The following is a 17,777-nucleotide window of genomic DNA, read 5'->3' as shown; positions in this document are numbered from 1 at the left end:
AATCAGTGATAACTCCCCAAATGCGTCTACTTGCCAGACAGCAAGAGAGTTTTTCCCTCATGTCACACTGAATGTCGGCTTTTCCCCAAGAATGGCGCAAGAAGAATGAGTCGTCCTCTTCTACCAAGCAGTTGGGAGGATTCCATTATTCGGAGGCCACTCTGAATTCCTCAGTGTGCTGAAGAGGCTGAGTAGGAATGTAACTGTACACATCCAGCTCCTTGGCTCGGGAGGCTTTACTCCATGGATGTCAAACAACTGAAGATTTATCATCTTCACCCTTTCTACAATGCTGACATTCCATCTGACAGCATAACCAATCAATGTCCATGCTTTGGCTATCGCCTAGGTAACTGGCTCAATCACAGACAAAGGCAGCCTACATGGAGAAGTCCCCAAACCTCTCAAGCATATGCAAATTCTCCAAGTCTCCTTTGCTTGCTGTTTACTCTTACATTTATAAGGATCTTGAAAAATATGATGGTAAAAAGATAAAGGACCGATTCTACACATCCAGTGGGGAGAGCATTTTACGATGTTCTTCAGTGTGCAGGGACTGCTGTGCAGTGACACTAATGCCATCTCCTGTCTCTGTCGTGACGGAATTTTATCCTAATGGTGCCGCCACTCTGACCCCAGGGCAGAGAACTTCAGATGCTTCCAGCCGCCCAACAAGAGATATCCCTCGGGCTTTCTTCTTCTTAGCTTTGCCCGGCACTCTCTCCCAACTTATTGCTCTCATCTCTTCCCTTTCGCACACCTGTACTCGGCTTTTCTTTGTGGATCCAAATAAAGAAGAGCAAGTCAATGAATCCCACTCCAACGGCTGACGTTATCGGCATCCCTTCACCTGAATGTAATAGGCTTGGAACATAAGACTCAAAGGTAGCCTTGTAACCTTTACATAACGCCATGAAAACTGACAACGAAGTTTGAACAGCCGATTGCCCAATGAGTTCTACTGAGATCGCCACTGCTTTATCATTCAAGGGGAACCAAAATGGCATCACCCACACCTCTAAGGATGCTAAGGAGTACCCGTACTAGTGACCTGGTTCCATTTGTATGTCTTATGTTTACCCAACTCTACTTGTTGGTAAGACTTCTCAGGACTTTCGCAGTTATCAGTCATTTCTCCCCCCTTCCTCATTTTAAAAAGGAAAAAAAATCCTTTTCCTCATGGAACTGCTAAAAGGCACATTCACAAAATGCTTTAAATTTACTATTTTCATTCTACTTTTGAGCGACCTCAGTTTGGATTTCTTCCAGCATGACTTGCCCTACAATGGCACTGTAACTTCCATTATTTTTATGAGAAATACAACTTTGAAGCATAGTTTTCAGCATCTGAGAACAATGATCAGTTTTATACCCAGGTTTTTGGCATTCTCACATGTGAATTCCTCAACTTTATGGTTATTCGTAGTTTCTCCGTGTTTTGGTGTATTGTTCACTGTCAGTTGAAACAAGAGTTTGCATTATTTATGTCATAAGAATCACTTTAGGACCTGCAAATGTTTGGAATCAGGGAGTCCAGATGCAGAAATACTCTTGAGCAATTAATCTTCCCTTTCATTCCGAATCTGTTATTGAACCGGCTCTCTTTAAAACTGCACAGCTGCCCAGTAAGAATGACCTTCACCCTCCTGCTCTCCTATATACAACCGTTAGTAATATTGAGTGTTTTATTTCGTGTCACCTGTTATTGTCCTTTTACATCCTGGCATTTTTACCATTTAAATCTTGAACTGATTTGAAGATTTTAGAGTGCAAATGTGAATTTCATAATTGTTTTTCTTATTGAATAGTAGAGCAATTTCATTCAAAATCCGAAGAAATCTTTCCAAAAAAATCTCCTTTTGTCTGAATTGGTAGTGGGTTAATGAAACATAACTTGACCCTATTTCCAAGCTACAGTAAAATAACATATTTATAGCATATATATATATATATACTTATATCATTAAAATAAGCATTCATAGTTAAGTTTACATATTGTAAAAAGGAATTCTTTATTTAATAGGGGACCTGGAGGTCCTCTTACTATAGAGATGGGTAGGGATTAACTAACTCACAGTGACAGGAAGGAGGAACCATAGAGACAGGAAGTGAGGTAGGAGGAGGTTATAAAAGGGGCCAAGCCTCAGTTGGTAGGGCTGTCAGTTGCTGACAGTTAGGTCTGACAGTTGTGGGGAAGTTGGGTGCTGGGTGTGAGTTGGTCATTGGGGGTTGGTTGCTAGTGGTGTGGGTTGGTGATTTGTTGCTGGAATATAAAGGTGGGTCTGAGCTTACTTAGAGGGCTTTTGGCTTTAACCTTTAGAGGGTTTTTTGCCTTGTGGGTTTTGGCTTTTGGTTTGGGCTGTTAGGTTTTTTTCCCTTCCTTGAACTTTTTGGAAGGCGGTTGGTCTTCGTCAACAGACCTAACTGGGGTTGGATTAAACATTCATTGGGTTGGTTTTGATTGAGTCGATTGGGTTAGAATTTGTGGCGTGGTTGTTATTAGCAGTAATTATAAGCAGTGATAGGCAGTTATAGGATAACTAATGGAGACATTGGGAAAATGTCTTTATCTCTTTCCTATATTTCCCTCCTTTACTATATTCATTTTACTATTCTTTTGCTATCGCGATTTTAATAAAAATGAAATTATTAATTGTTAAAAGCTGCTATAAGTTTTCTTTTCTCTGGTTTAAAGGGATAATAGTAATTCATAACTCGACTATATTCTCATTAAAACTTAAGTTATTAAAAGCTGCTCCCTACTTTAGCCCTTATAATATCCAGGTAAGTCTATTTTGGTATAATTAAATTAAAGAGTAAATAGAAATTTAAAATGGAATGTTGTCTCAAATAATATGATTTTATTGGCTTAGAAGATACTCAATTCATAACTTTGTACAAGATTTTAGAGCATAACTGCTTAATAACATGCAGTTCGCGTTTAGCACAGAGCTGTATCTCTTTCAGCCTGAAGATGTATGAGCCAGGAGCACCGATAATGCTGAACCGCTGAAGCCCCTCGTCTAGCCCTTCTCTCTCTCTCTCCCCTCAACTCTCCTGCTAGACTCTAAACGTTTCAGTGCTCAGGAAGAAAAACCTCCGCAACTCAGACTGTTTCGAGGACGAATGGCACTTTGTGCGGAAATTGAAGATCTTGTCTAGAAGCAGAGTTTTCCTTTCATGTTACACTAATCAGATGGCGTTTTTTCTGAGGGCAAAAGCACTGTCTCTGCCAAATGTCCTCGTCCTGAATTTGTTTCCTGTGGATTTGGGTTGCCCTTGCAATGACAGCCATTAGAAAAACATCAGGTAAGGGCCAACTACTGGCAGAGTGTGCTCACGTTTTAGTCTTTGGATTTTACACGAAGCTCTCCTTCATACGGTGGCCCAAATGCTCCCTGCCAAAGCCGAGCTCTTTATTCAGAATATTCTCAGGGAATCCAAACAAGTGTTTGCACATGTATGAGACATTAATACACATCTGAGAAACCGTTTTTAGGTGAACGTATCCGGGCATCAAGATCGACGTACTTAATATTGCTTCTTCGGGATTCTGATTTGCCTCATATATTAAGAAAGTGAGATTGCAGAGCCCAAACTGAGAATTTGGTGAATCTATATTACTGAATGTGCGCACAGTTTCAAAGGCATTTCCTTGGGAGTTTGCTGCCCCACCTATAAAGGAGTCCCAGCCCAACAGAACGCAGACAAAGAAGCTTAGAGAAGAAGAAGAAGAATCATTAAACCAAATCGTCTCCTTTGTTTACTAAGGACTTCATATGAAAAAGATACTGTGACAAAAACAGACCAAAAAGGGCAATAAAGCAGTCCGTTCGCTGACAGGGAATACAAGGGGGAGGCAGTGAGTTTCAGTGAATAAAGTGTTTATCAAAGTCAGAAAGACCTGGGTTCAAATCCCAGTTGTGATTGCTTAGTAGCTTTGTGACCCAGTCAATCAGCCTGAACCTCAACTTTCCAATCTGTAAAATGGGTAATATAATCATGATGATAATTACCTCATAGAGTTGTGCGTTTTAAGTGAAATTATGTATATCATAAACTCTTTGCACACTATAAACATAGCGTAATATAATTATTATTACTTCCATTTCATTTTTTTGTTTGAGTTCATTTAATGGGGTTAGAATAGGGCATTATAATCATACTATTTTTCATCTGCTTTTCGGCAGTCTCTATAGTCTAGGTGGAAAAACTGTCTGCTTCTTGGTAACTGGATGATGCGGGCTCCTATTTTGAAGCTTCATCGGAAGCATCTTCTGAACAACATCAGTAGCAGACGGTATTGATGGGTTGGCATGCGCCTGGGAACATCATCGCATGGGTTGCAATGTCTGGATATGTATTTTGAGAGGCTATTATTTCCAGGAACTCGGAGGCCAAGAGCATTTGGGGTAGCTATATCTACGAAAATGGCCTTCAATATCTGTGACATCTGGCTTGCTATGGGCAAGCGGTCTACTTCGGAAGCTGCTTCCACCCCCGGACAGTTTCTTTTCTGAATTCTGATGGATATTTGGGGGCTTATGATAGGATTTAGAGATTCGCCAGCCATTACCTTGTAAGGACAATGAGCTTCTGTTGTACACTTCTAAACCCTTGAGGAGGTCTTTCCATGGCCTTGATCGGTGCTCAGTGTTTGAATCGGTCATGCCTTTTGGCTAGTTCCATGCCTTCATTTGGGTAGGATCAAAGACTTGGTCCGCAATCACGATCTTGAAGCCTTCGGTGTCCCTGACATAAAGCGTGTACAGAGCTCAGTCAGTGGTTTGACATTTCTTTGTTGACGTGTTGCCTGTGAAGTTGTGTTTGGTCCTCCTCATACCTTGGCTGTTTCCCAGGCTCCCCAATAAGGTGAAGCGCTTTCAGTTATACTTCACAAAGCCAGAGCCGGACTTCCGCATACTTTCTCATCGCGCGCTCAGTGATCCAAACGCACTTGCCTAAAGTGTTAACTTCTTTCATGCTTGCTCCCAGCTTGCCCAATAGGATGGAGGTCTGGGAAAGCCAGTTTAGACCAATGAGTTGGGGACAGAGTTGAAAAGGAAAGAGGGATGGATTGCTTTTGGGACACCGAAACTTTGTGCTGAGCCCAAACCTCCCATATTGTCAGTGCTAGCCTTTTGTGTTACTCTATGACAATGAAACATGGAAAAGCCCCTCACCCAAAGAGTGGAAAAGAGTCATAGAGAAGGCAAGCGAGGGGGTGCTGCCTGTAAGCGGGTGACACTGTGTTCATAGTAGAGAACTTCCCAGGACGATGAGTAAAGGAGAGCGTAGAGTAACTGCAGAGGAAGAGGCTATTGCTAAGAAGGAGGGGTGACAGCAGAAGTTCCTCACTGGGGTTGCTGCGCGCAGGCTTGGAAGGGATTCTCGAATGGACGATAACATCCGCTGAGTGCTTGAGCATCACGTGCCCCCAGACAGCACCCCCCCCCTTCCTCTTTGTTGCAAGATAGTTAGTCTTGTTAGCTACCTGCTTCACTACTACTGAAGGCATTTGGTCTTCATTCACTGCGCATTTTAGCCCACCAAATGTCGTGTTTACCAGTGTTGCACGGAGGCGAATTCTTTTAAATATGGTTTTTCTGATACGCTCTGGCTTCACAATGTCGGTTTCTTGGCATACACATTCTCCTGGTGCCCGCTTCCTCCTTGACAGGCCGTGCCTTGAGGAAACGTCCCAAAGAAATCAAACTGTCAGTTGGTTTGAGAATTGTAACATTCTTAATGAGAGTAAGAGCAGACAGGGACAGTCTTGACCTGGAACCCAGAGGCCAGACTGAATCAGTGGCTTATCTGATATTGAGACACACCTTAGTGCTTTACCGGAAAGGGACATCAAGCACAAGGCTCTCCCTGAGCAAGCGGAGGCTGTTTGTTAGGAGATGGGCATCCCGAAGCCAAAGTTTCTTGAGGTGAGGGTAGAGGGTGGAGAAGGAGGCAGAGAGAGAGACCTACAGAGACAGATAGACAGAGAGGCAAGAGAGACTGAGGAGAGAACAGAAGTAGAAGATGCGAGAAAGACAAGATGGAAAGGAGAAAAGGGAGGGAAAGGGAAGCTGTGACGCTCCAGTGGTTTCCATGCACACAAAGAGTTGAAGCCCTTTTGGTGTGTGGGAGAGATCTGCTCACGTGAGCACCTGATGGAAATCGTTCTTGGTCTGTTTTGTGGAGGAGAGCAGAAAGCAGAGCCCCGTCCTTTAAGATTATTCAAGTTATTCAAGGAGCGACTGAGGCGGCTCAGGGTGGTTGATAACTCCCCAATTCTGGAGGCGTACAGAGGGGAAAGCACCCTAGAGTCCAAGTCGGCCCCCCACTGTCCCATGCTTGAAGAACCACAAAGTCTGGCATCCCACAATCTGGCCTATCTCTGGGGTTTTTCCTCTCTTGCCATTCTATTAAAAAAGGAGGCATTCCTGTTGACTTGGTTTCCTTTCCCAGCACCACTGCCTGCTATTCTCTCCTTCCTCAGCTCTAAAGCTGCCTTGTAATCCAGGCTGTCATGAAGAGCAGCCCATACAGTATCCTGGGGCACACGGCACCCTGGCAGTCCTCCACTGCTCTATTAAGACAAGGCTAGTGTGTTTTTTCAGCCATTTTCCAGGTCTCAGACTGGGCAGTTCCATCCTTCAGAGGATCGTTTGGATAACAGAAATGCAAAGGTTTCATGTGTAAAAGGCCTTGAAGGGAGCTTCCCTTTTCACACTCACCCATCCTAGTTTGGCCTTTCGCTCCCTAGACTCCCGCTCTTAAAACACGGCTGACGTGCCCACGTCCTGACTTCTCTTCTTGGTAGCCGGACAGACTGTAAAGCATAGACACTAGCAACAACTGCTTGGAAATACTCACTTGAAATCCGTTTCCTCTTCATCAGACATCAGTCTAGCCTAATGCGCCTCAATGGGCCATTTGTTAGAATAACCCACTGAGAAGGACATCAAAGAGCCTGCCACTAATTGCTTGCTTTTCTAGACCTCCATGATTCACAGGCCTGGAAGGACAATTGCAGACCTGTTTGACTTTCCCAAAGCTGGAAGTTTAAGTCAACACAGTCCTTTTGTTGTTCCGATGTCTGATGTGTGTGCGCACAGTCAGGATCATGGCATGAAATGAGATACGGCTTCATCGTCCATCAGACTCGTGACTCACAGAGTCTCTCTTTGGGGGAGCAACTGGATTTCTGGGAAACAGCTGCTGACCTCACGCTGCTGAATGCAAAGCGCTGGGATTGTTTTGATTTACGTGCACGCCCCTGGGAAAAGCAAAATGAGAAAGGAGGCTTCTTGTAAACGAGATGCCCTTCCCTAAGCCGGAAAAGGAGTCGCCTCGGAGTTCTGGACACCCGATAAGGCCGCCAGGAGGGAGGAAGATGGCCACTAGCTGGCTGCCAGGAGACCTTCCCTGGAAGGAGAGGCAATGCGTGGGGACCATAATATGCGCAGTGCACCTGCATGCTCGAATCCATGCAACAGCCACGTTAAAGATCATGCGCGAGTTCCAGGAGAAACTCACCTCTATTGTTTTACAAAGCCACCCCCATAACTGTTCAAAGCAGCAACTCTGAACACCGGGGGAGAGGGATCTTTGCCTGCGTGGTTCTTTCAGTGAAAAATGAGTAGCAGGTCCCGTTTAGGAAGTGCAGACAACCCAGCGCGACAACATGCTGCTCTTTCAGCTTAAAAACGTCTCCACAGATGCCGGCTTTTGGGAAAGCGAATGCGAGCAGTGTAGACATGGGGCGCTTCGGTCGATGCTTCATTTTTTATCCGTATGTGAGGGGAGGGAAAGCTTCGCTGGGAATTAATAAGCACACCAGCTGCCACCATTGATCCGCTCCACAAGAACACAAAAGCCCCTGGGGACGAGGACAAAATAGTGTTTTCACACATCCCACACTCTCTGTTTGACGAGGGTTTATGGCGTCTGACCTCCGCGCTCAAACCCATTATGAATGGCGATCCGCCCCCCTCACGAAGTGGGTTTAAAGTCAGACTTCTTGGGCAGCTCCCGTGGCTCGATCCCAATTTTATGGATCCTTCAAAAAGGCGGAGCAGGTCCTCCGGCAATAGGCGCATTTCCTTCTTGCATAGAGCAGCTGTCAAGTAACCCTTATTTAGGTTCTACTCGAAATACGGATTATTCCCGGAACACACTCAAGCCTAGTGCGCAGAGCTTCAGTCCCACAAAAATCCTGCCCGTTTCCTCCACAGGAACAATATTTAATGTGCAGGAAGTAAGCCACTTAGTCGCACAATAGAGATTTCTTTATGCGCCTTGTGATTCCCAAAAAACAAACAGAAGGACAATTTTGTTTGGATCATTCACACCCTTTATGTAATCAACATAGCCAAGAGGGCAGAAGGGGGATTGGAGCGTGGCCCCCTGGGAAAATGCAGGCCCATCCCTGTAACTCACAGCCTTCCTTTGTGTTTCTCTAACATAAGATTTAAATTCACAGCAGTAACTGCAAGTGTTATTTTTATAAAGTCTATGAATAATCACTTGAAGTAGAAGAAATAAAACCGTTCAAAGCCCAATATTCTAATTAAAGCACAACTAGGTGTGTAAATGCTCCTGCCTGGCTCATAGCCAGCTTCAGCAGGCAAGTTCAGGGAAAAGGAGAGAGAGGTGGGGACACCAAAACATCCTCCTCAGTCCATTCACAAATGGGATACTGGGCAAAGGGAGCCAGTGCCCTCCCCGCCCTGCCACAGAGCCCTTTGGAGGACAGCTCTTTCTCCCTTTTGGTCTCCAGCTGACCTGGCCCCATGATTGGATGCCCTCTTCTGGGATCTGGGACCCATGACCGCAGATGCTTTCTACTTGTCAGGGTAAAGGGAGATGACCACCATCCTATCTGCTTCACCACACTGACACCCCATGACCTGGCTCTCAGGCCTCCCTGCGGCTTGGGTGGGGGTGGGGAGGGTACATTGTGATGCAGGAATGCCACACTCAACCTTAAAGTCCCTCAATGCAGTAATGGATGGTGTGTGGTCAAAGTGGAACCCTGATGCCTTCCCATCCCCTGTGAATTTTCACTGGTTCATTCCCTGTGCCTTCTCTCTTCTAGAGATTCCCTGCCCATTGGTGGACTCAGGCTCGCTTGCCTCCCCCTTCTCTCTGACCTTGTTTCTATCTGGGTCTCATCTCCTTTCTCAGCCTCAGACTTCTCCCAGGTTCTAGAATACTTAGTTATTGCTTCTACAGTCAACTTAAGGACTCTACTTGTAATAAGTGAAGAAGAGAAATGGGTTGCAACATGCAAAGAAAGAAATGGTTGCATGCCAGGAAACAAAGAGTTCTGGAGCACCGAGAGGGGATAAAAAGTGAATCCCAGCAGTTGGGGGGGGGTGTTCTTTGACTTCCTGTCTCTGGGGCTGTTGGGAGCTGGAATTTCCTCTCTCTCTGAAGCTACGGAGATTTGCCTCTGTTGTTCCTGCCTGGAGAAGCCCTTCCTTGCTTTAGAATCACATGCTGAAAGTGCCTGTCTACTCAGAAGAGGGTGACCAGCTAGGCTGTACCAAACTGTCTGTGTGGGGAAGGCCAGAGCCAACTCCGGCCTGACCCAATTAGGGCTCAAGTCTGCCATAAAGGGTTCACCCTGAAGATGCTAGAAGCCCTGTTTGAGCCTACAAAGAAATCTGGGAGGATTAGGGAGAGCCAGGTTAGCTAGTCAGCCCTGGGAGTGTAGACAGCCAGGTCAGGGCCCAGGGAGCATGGAAGCCAAAGAAGAAATCTCGGCGAGGAGATTGGAGGAGGTGGCAGCTTAGTGAGCACTGCATTAGAACTAGGGAATCTATTCCTTAATCCTCCCCTTCAAAAGGAATCCCTGTCCCGTTTTTACAAACCTGTCTGGGGGGTTGAACAGCGTCCTTCCTTGAGAGGTGCCGAGCTTGGTCTCTCAGCACCATCAACCCCCTCCCTTCTCGGATCAATCCTTCATAGAGGGGGAATTTCATCTACTCCCAGCTTTAAGATGAAAGAAAATGTCATTTCTATAACCCACAATGTACGTGATTATCGTACATCCCAACCAGAGTCTTCAAATAGCTCCATTACAATAAAAAAAACTCCGAATAACTTTTCGAAGTATAAACAACTCCAGATTAAGTGTCGCTTATTTTTCCTTTGGATTCCCAGGACTTCTTTCCAGTTTCATCTTTAAACCATTATGGGAAAATCTGACTTTCCTGGTTCCTAAGCCAAGTTTTCTGTACAGCTTCTCATGCCATACCTTTTCATTGCTCTGTGAAGCAACAATGATTATATCTTAGCTCTTTTGACACTTATGGATCTCTTTATGCTTTATCAATCTTCTCAACTCTGGGAGGGAGGTGAGAGAGAGATGCTTTTGTCCTCTTTTTTAAAGAGAAAGAAACTGAGGCTCAGCAAGGTTGAGTGATTTCTTCATGATCACACAGTTGGCAAATATCAGAGGCAAGATTTGCACCCAGATCTTCCGGAATCTAAGTCTGGCACTCTATTTGCTATGCCCTGCTGCCTCTCCTATCTTTAAACTTCCATGCACATCTTCCATTCTTCTATCATCATTTGATGATGACATGGTTCTGCTGATCAGATAGTTCCTCTATCAAAACAGATTCGAACCTGCCATGCCTTAAGCAATGTTCTTGTGGTCCTCTGTAGGATTAAGATCCATTAACCTTGAGCAACTTGGCGATAAGCTTCTCTGTGCTTAATTCCATCGTGTTTGCATCGTGAATCTGACATTTGTGGTTGAAGATGATCTTTCTGGGTGGCCACCATCAACAACGCCACTTTGACAAGGTTCCCTCAGACATTCGAAGAAGTATCAGCTGACGTTAGCAGTGGTTTGTGAAGACAGCGACTGAGAAGAAACCTGTTCTCTATATGCGTGGAGAATCCAGGGACAAGGATCGCCCAAGAGGAGACGGAGTGGAAGGTCCAGTCGAGCCCTCAGAGTCACCAGAATGATTATTCTAGACACAGTGTCCTGCGGATAAGATTCTCTGGGAATAGTTTAAACAAACATAGCTAGAAGTTCTTCAACTTTCCCTATAGCTCCTTCCAGCGAAAGCAAGAAGCTTGACGAGTCTCTGGGTGTTCAGTAGAGTAAGCACTGTCCTTGGAAATACGTGACTGACAATTCCTTCTTGGGAGGCCAGAATCTCTTCACCGGTCTCAGTAGAAATGCGCTGTGTGATCTCTGAGACAACTCTCCTATATGGAAATATTTGTGGCGTCCGTGAATCAATGAAAATTTTAAGCATCCCTGAGTAAGTCACATGACTTTTGTAGTAAAAAAGTCTCCACAGTATCCAGAATTTTACCTACAGAATCAGATTGTTTTTGTAGTGGAAGAAGTAATACCAACTGCAGGGAAATTAAGGAATGCACGTGGAAAATACTGGGCTGTGAACAGCTGTGCATGTTAATCTGGGTAATCACATGTAATACTAGTGAAGGCACGGCTTTTTTCCCTTGATGCTAGTAAATTCAATGACATCTAAAACAGGACACGGAAGTAGTGAACATTCTGGTTATGTGAATTTCAAAGTAGCTACGGGTTTTTACCAGAAAAATGTAAATGGAAAATCGTGGCACACATTAGTTATGAAAACTATGAGTATATTAAAGTAAGAAATAGAATAGAACATATCAGAGTAGCAAACATGTACACCAAATAAGACGACACAGAATACCATGCGGGTACACGCTGTACGATGATAGTTACTAAAAATAATGAGAATGTATACTCATACAAAGGCTCGATCGTGAACCTTGAATGGTCTTCAAAGTGTCTAAGAGAGCCCCAGGATGGGGGAAATACATAGAGGACGCTGATGTCCCACAATAACTCTGCACCTGCCAGTCTTGTTGCCAGGAACCTCCTTGCTTTTCAGTGATTCCCAGGCTCGAGCCTAAAGGTAGGTACTACGTGCAACTCGTACTGTGTGTGACTGTTGTATCTGAAAACTTGCTAAGGGCATCTTCTAGCAGGAGATTGCCATTAACAAGTCAGGAGTGAAAGCATCCAGAGCAACCCATTTCTCAGAAACAGTCCATTTTTCCATCTGCAATAATGTAAATCTATGTTTTACAGAGAAGGGATGCTCCAAAGAAAACAACGAACAGGAAGAACTCTATGGATACATGCTGTTGGAGCAGGAGAGGTCGCTGCAGAATTATTTTCGAAATTTCAGGACAGTAGTAGTACAGAAACACAACGTCTTGGAAGAGGGGCCCAGAACGCTCTCCCTTAAAGATGTGAATTTAACCCTCTCGCCCACTAGCTTTATTATTTGTACCATGGATAGGCTACATCCCCAAGTCTCCATTCATGAGAGAAGTCCAATGGTTAGTGAAAACAGATACACCACACAGCGTTTATTTTTGTCCACAGTGAAATGAAGAGGCCAGACAAAATTCCAGGAAATGAATGTTAGTATAAGAGCTAACGCTGCCTCCAAATACACATTGCTGATTAATCTAATCAACATAAGCTCTCATTTGCTTAGGCGAATCTACTTCCTCCTTTGAGTCTTCAAATTTATATATTATTTGTCACTTGATATAGTCTGTTAGGTAAAAGGAAAATGGGACAGCGTTTATCATGAACAAGCCATAAATCTGACTCTGCTTTGGAACTTAGTCACTAAAAAGAACCAAGAAATTGTGTAAAGTATGACTGTAATAATGACATTCTGTATTTTGGTCATGCTGAGTTCTGGAGGAGGAACAAAAACGTCCTTAAGTGTACTGAAAAGGACAACCGCAAAAATGAAAGCTGATTCTGTCCAAAATAGAAAATACAGTCCAATTCGCTGTGTGCCTTTTCCTTTCCTTCTTTCAGCATGAGTAAACTAAATGGCATTTGAGCCGTATTGATAAGGCTCAGGATTTGGCGATTTTGAATTAATTGCTATTGATTACATCACATAACTAGTTTCACTTTTTAAAACCTAAATTGAGAAATTGAGGATGTTTGCATGAATTGGTCAAACTAATTGATTGCTTTAGACTAAGAAAACAAAACAAAATTTCACACAGGGAAGATTTGCTGGAAGCCCTAGAATAATGAGCACTGTAAGCTACTTTTTTGCATGTGTTTCACTAAGTATTCACTAGATTTTGTTTTCTTTTGTTTTTTCTTTCTTTTCCTTTCTTTCTTCTTCCTACGTTCCTTCCTCTTTGTCTTAAAAAACATGATTGATTTCTGCTATTTTCTCATAGAACACTTTAGAGCCTTTAACTCTATTGTGATATAATTTAAGTTCTATATTTCTTTCACTATTCAAAGTAAATGTACAGATGAGTTGATGGCAAGAGAATAAATCATTTCATTTCCTAATCAGAGTTCGAGAGCTTATCGTGCCTTGGCATCAACACTAAAGTTTCAAATATATTGTTAAATTTAGTTGGAACTTCTCATTTGATTGACTCTCGATATATAAACACCATTATAGATTACAGTCCTTTTGCTAAATGATTATAATGTGTAAATAAATACCTTTTGTCCTCATGTGCTGAAATGAGTAAGAGTAACTAATTTATTTCAAAAAGGGAATAAAAAGGCTAAAAGTGAAGCATAACCGAAATTATGTTTTAAAACCTTTTTTCTTTTTCAGAGCCAAAAAACGTTTCTAGGAAAAGAACATTTCATGTTGTTTCTCAACTCCATACTTCAACAGATTCGTGATCTTATGGATGTTGGTATTTTCTTCTATAAGATTAATTAGAACCCATTGAAACCTTATTCTATGCAAATGTTGTTCGTATTCTCTTAAAGACCTACACCGAGCATCTACACAATATATTGGCAACTTTGCTCTAGCTCTATTAACATGGTATAGATGCCAGCCTAGGTGTGCCTCATTACCTTCTTCTCTTTTCAGATTAAATATGTGGCCCCAACCTTGATTCTAGATAGCAGTGTTAGCATTGTTTACATTTCACCTCATTCTTGCAATATTAGTGATTTACCTCCCCCTCCCCCCATTCTTCCCAAGGCACCGATTCTACTGGTTGTTGACCAAGTAAACTGGCTCCGTTTCCCCACTATGTGGATTTCCTAGCTGGTCCTAAACATCAGAAAATGTTTCTTCCTCACATACCATTTTGGCTTTCCACTCAACTGATCTTATCACTTTTTTGCTTTCGTGCATATAGAATTCTGTCTCCTTCTACTTCTTACTAAGAGTAGAGTAATTAAATCCATAGTTCCATTTGGATCCACATATTTGTTCCACTACTTCTGGAAATGGTTTGTCATAAAATCAGGTCACTCACACACACACACACACACACACACACACACACACATACACGTGTGTATATATATATGTTTTATATATGTTTATATAGAGATAATTTCTCAGACTGAAACTTTTTTCCCTGATGTGTTGTCTTCTCCTATTAGGAAGTAATGTCCTTGAGGCAGGGACTCAGGTGTTTTCTTATTTATCTGCACCCCCAGCACAAAGTCCTGTCTCAAACATAGGAAACACTTTTAAAATGCTTTTCTTTCATTCATTAAGGCCCTTTCCCAGTAATATATTTCATGCTACTTCTTGAATCCTGAGAATAGATTGTAACTTACACCCATCATGTGTGCCCCCGCCGGTCACCGGGGCAGTGTTCCACGTTCACAGTAATCCTGAATCACTGGCTGAACATTTATTTTAATATGACAGATGTTCGTGTGACAGCTCAGAGTCATCAAAAACACTGCAACGCTCTCCAAATTCAATTTAGCCTGTTCTTTTCCTCCTATTTAATTGGGGACCTTTTTGATTCTCCATCGGCAGTGCTTGTCCTTCATACATGTAGCGAAGAATAAACTCAATAGACTAATTGTCCAAGTGCATGTCACTGTAAGGACAATAGATGTTCTCCATTCATTTGACCTTTTCTACATATTTTCTTAGATCAATCTCCTTATTTATAATAGTACAATTATAGTTTGTAGTATTCTGGGGCTTGCTGAAATCAGCTTGAAAGAGGAGCACCTCAAGGGCAGGATTCTTATTCTCTCCCTCACCCACTTTCCACTCTAGAGAAGCAGCCCCGCAGAGACCACTGCTCTCCAGAAACATGTAGTACTGCTAAGTTTTAGTCATCTGTTTAGATAGCCACAAATAGTAATACTATAAATAAAGATACGTCCGAACTAACAAAGAAAAAATGGTATGAGCTCATCAAGATAGCAATAGAATAATGAGGTATTAAAAGGGTAAATGGACTTGGTGAACAATTGGGAAAAATAGAGATTTTCATATCACTATTGCATAAGGGAATATTTATAGTGAAGCAAGTGAAAGAGAACGGCAGCTGCTTTAAAATGACTAATTTCATGAAAATCACCCGTAGAGCAATGGAACCTGACATGTAGGGTGGGGAGATTCGGAGAAACCGTGTACTCATCTCCCGGAAGTTCTTCCCAGAGAAACTTTAAAATGAGAAAACAAAAACTCACTTACTCTGGTTTATTTTGCATAATTTCAGCTTATTTATATATTCTTTTGGAGTAAAACTTCATCAAAGAGTCATCAGAATTATTCAAAAACGTCTCTGGATTCTTTTCCCTTGTGAATGAGGTAGTGGTGAGTAAGTCCAGGAAAGGGAATCAAGTATTAAAAAACGCAAGATTAAGCATATCCAATCTCAGTTTACCAGGAATTTTTGATTCCTTTCTCTTGGACTACATTATTAATGCACACTATTTAAGCAAACGGATTATATCAATATAATGATGTAGCTAAATTACTATTAAATATTACGTTAAGATTTGAAATGTGTTTTGTATGTATTATGTAATTTGGTCCTCACACAAATCCTGAGAAGTGGTATCATTATTCCTGTTTTACAAATGAAGCAAGTGAGGCAGGCAGAGACCAAATGAGTTGCCTAGGCTCACACAGGTTCCTCTCTCCATATCCAGAGCTTTTTCCCGCTGAACTACTTAGATTTGAGTTTAGATTCTGTTTTTTTCTTACGATAAATGTGGTTAGAACAGCTTCACAGAAAGAATAAGCATGTTAGTATAAGGAAAATTAATTCTCATTTTCTATTCCTTTGATTAGGGAAAATGTATTTTATTGAAAACAGCACATTTAGTTATTTGGTAGCCCATAAAGTTCCGGACTAGGCCTAGATTTATAGATAAGACTTGAATGGACAGTTCAATTTCTTTAAAGGACTCGACAGCAAGTTAGTCATGATTTCTTTGATCCCTCGTGAAGAGTTTAGGAAAGGCACCCTTCTATAATGGTGGTGTTTGGGAAAGGCCGGCTCTCAAAAAGGGAGGAAAGCCATTGCTGTGGCCTCAGTTCTTCATTTCTTTTCAGACTGGGGGGAAATACCAGAATTTCGCTAGGAAATGCTGGCAGAGGTTGTTTCCCTGCATCCCCAGGATATTTCCTGCTCGAGGGACGGACGGTAAGCATTTGATTAGTGGAGCACTATCTGAGCCAATCTATTTACATCAGATTATAAATCATCTCAGGGCATTTGAGCCCAGGGCCTCTCCGAGGTGTCCAGTTCAACCTATAGACACCAGCCATTAATACGCTTTTCTTCACAGTGAAACAAGACCCCTCTGCATTGCAGAAAGAATCCTGTTTACAGAGTCAAATGATTTCACATCTGGTGAAATTTAAGTCCGATTCAAACATGCACTCTCCCAACAGCTCTCGAACTAGGAACTCTAAAACACAAATGCAAATCGAGAGATTCCAATGGAAAGCTTGAGCTCTTGACTGGGAGATATGTTTTATACAACAAAATCGCGCTCTCCACAGTGATTGAAAATCATTTCCTGGAATTCAGACGAGCCGCTCCACTAGTAGGGAATATGCCGGTGAAGCACAATGTCCATATTTTGGGGACAGAACTCTCTTGGTGTTGTGACAAGCATATTGTCACAAAAAATTTTTTTTTTTAAATTGGACCATTTTGTTGGATTTGCATTGAAAAAAGAATCTAGTTGGCCATTGGTGTGCTTAAGAATCATCATGAAAAGTCCTGGTGAATGTATAAAAAGTCAGAGCAAGACGGCAGTTGGGAAGGAAAGGAATTTCTCCATATATGTGTGTACTGACTACATATCTGAAAACGAGTGTATGGAGCATACTTATTCATTCTCATTCTTTAGTGTCCCTTCAGTAAGTGCTAGGAAAAGCCTCGAGAACCTCTGCCACCAAGAAGCCCCCCATTACTGACCATCATGTGGAGGAGGACACATTTCTGCCACATCACCAGGGCAGCTCACAGCGTCTTGTGATACATACTCTTATGGGCATTGCGGCAAATGTTTCAGGTGAGAAAACGACACACGAGCACTTGCAAGAAGGTAAAAGCAACCAAGCGAGCACAGAACGAGTTTCTAATCTGCAGAAATCCATCTTCGATGGTAAAACTAAGCCAGGGGAGATGGCTTCAAATCTCTTTCAAAAGTCCAATAAACGCTCTAAGTGCATAATCAAGTCAGGTGAGCATCACGCATCGACTCTGCTTCCATGAAGAGTCGAGTTTTCCACGGACATCTCTGGGAAAGGGGGATCGTTAAGACCTGGGAAGGGCTGTCTGCCATTGTCCGAGCTGCGCACGAAGGACAGGGACGATGCACTCCCGGCAGACGTGGAGGACTTTGGGGTTCTGCTCTAATGAGTAACATCAGCAGCGAGCTCCATTTCTAAAGGGATACATGAAGACTGAATGAAAGCAGAATCCTCGGCCCTTTGATAGCACACTGGACTGATTTCTTCTCTGAT

General features: G+C 42.7%; 1 protein-coding gene and 1 long non-coding RNA gene across 8 annotated transcripts in view; one reads left to right on the top strand and one right to left on the bottom strand.

Annotated features, from left to right (window-relative positions):
- Window positions 1–17,777, bottom strand: part of ROBO1 (roundabout guidance receptor 1) — a 1,078,784-nt gene that overhangs the window by 591,520 nt on the left and 469,487 nt on the right. The gene's annotated exons all lie outside the window — the stretch shown is intronic.
- On the top strand, window positions 8,647–13,773 carry LOC107649783 (uncharacterized). The gene is made up of 3 exons (XR_001624014.2): window positions 8,647–11,933; window positions 12,110–12,363; window positions 13,635–13,773. It is a non-coding gene; the product is annotated as an uncharacterized LOC107649783 (long non-coding RNA).

This window comes from Monodelphis domestica, chromosome 8, assembly GCF_027887165.1.
Source record: "Monodelphis domestica isolate mMonDom1 chromosome 8, mMonDom1.pri, whole genome shotgun sequence".
Lineage (NCBI taxonomy): Eukaryota > Metazoa > Chordata > Mammalia > Didelphimorphia > Didelphidae > Monodelphis > Monodelphis domestica.
Note: the sequence above shows the minus strand (reverse complement) of the source record. Positions and strands in the feature narration are given on the sequence as shown.